We start from the raw sequence: 1,634 nt of genomic DNA on the forward strand, positions 1-1,634 counted from the left end.
GCCATTTGATTTTTGTAGTAGGAATGATAATGGATTTAACACCAAAATGAACACAATAACAAAGTGACTATCTCCTTGGAATCGTCCCATTGGAGACGATATTTCTACTCTTCGTTCTTAGTGTAAGAATTATTGTCCAGGTTTTTGCGAGCCTCTCAATCGCAGCAATTAAGATAGCTGGCACTTTTGCAAAATGGTGACACTTCAGCAGCCATGAGTGGGGAATAGAATCAAATGCCTTCCTATAATCAAGCCATACTGTTCTAAGGCTCCTAGATATTAAAGATAATTTTTTTTTTACTTCAGACAGTAGATCTTTGTTGATCAAAAGTTGTTCAGTGCATCCCCTCACTCCCTTCTTCCCACCGGCCTTCTTATCAGTCACTATGTTGCTGGACTCACGATGATCCTAGAGGAATTCGTTGAGGCAGCTTGTGTACAGTTTATACATAACGTTTAGGCAAGCAATGAGCTTATAGTTTTCAGCCAACTTAATAGTTTCATTCTTGGCCACGAGACTTCTGTATCCTATATTAAGCTAATTTGATATGTCAGTCTGATCTTCTACAGTACCTCTGAATATACTTATTAGTGGTTTCGTGTAAAATGTCAGCCTCTTATATTGATATCCAACTATTAGGTCCCTTCCCATAATGCAGTTTGCCTACAGCTATGGCGAATGTTTCCAGATCATTTGCATACGTTTTACTGTTGATGCTGGTACAGTGTTCTCTTTTTGTTGCATTTGGTCGCGGTGCATTGAGGTTGATATCCCTCTTTTCGTTCCAGAATTTTTAATCTAAATGTTTTAAGATCTTCTTGGGGGGCGGTTTTCTTAACGTTAATATTTTCTTTCCTCATCTCTCTGTATAATATCTGTGAGTGAGAAACAAACTGTATTATGTAAGTATATATGTGTATATGTATGTATGTATGTATGTATGTATGTATGTATGTATGTATGTATGTATGTATATGCAAGTATGAGAGAGCAGTGCATGCCATCAAAGTGACATTGGGGTACAAATATACGAAGCCCATTATACCATCATGACTACCCGTCTGATAAGGGCACACTAGGAACATGCATCGTAACCATATCTGCGCGATATGGTGATCTCATATCAAGATAAACAGCGCATGACCTTGCAGGTGAAGCCCAGTAAGAATTTTCTTCAGGTCGAGTAGCTCATCTCGCTCAAAAGGTCCCTAAATAAGGTTTGTTTAAGGATGTTGAGCAAAACATCCATGTTTCCAAAGGTAAATTATTCAAACCCCAAAGCATCCCTCTCAGCACATGGCTATGATTTTGCCCACTACTTCTGCTCATGATCAGAGATGCACATATCGTCAGCCACCAAGGGACATACTCAACTGGTTAAGGTCAAACAACTGACAGACAAATCTTTGGTATTGAGCAGAATATTTGCTGTAGCCCATCTTTTATACCAAGACAAAACAATGTACATGATAAGACTTCCAATCAGTTAAGATTAGAAGCTATGAAAGTCACTGCGTGCCTGCCTGCCTGCCTGCCTGCCTTGTCTACAATCAGTTATATCTGCATTTCTGTCATATATTCGTTTCTACTCTAGGCACAAGATCCGAAATTTTTTTTTTTGGGGGGGGGGAAG

Source organism: Octopus bimaculoides, chromosome 6, assembly GCF_001194135.2.
Source record: "Octopus bimaculoides isolate UCB-OBI-ISO-001 chromosome 6, ASM119413v2, whole genome shotgun sequence".
In the NCBI taxonomy this organism is placed as follows: Eukaryota; Metazoa; Mollusca; class Cephalopoda; order Octopoda; family Octopodidae; genus Octopus; species Octopus bimaculoides.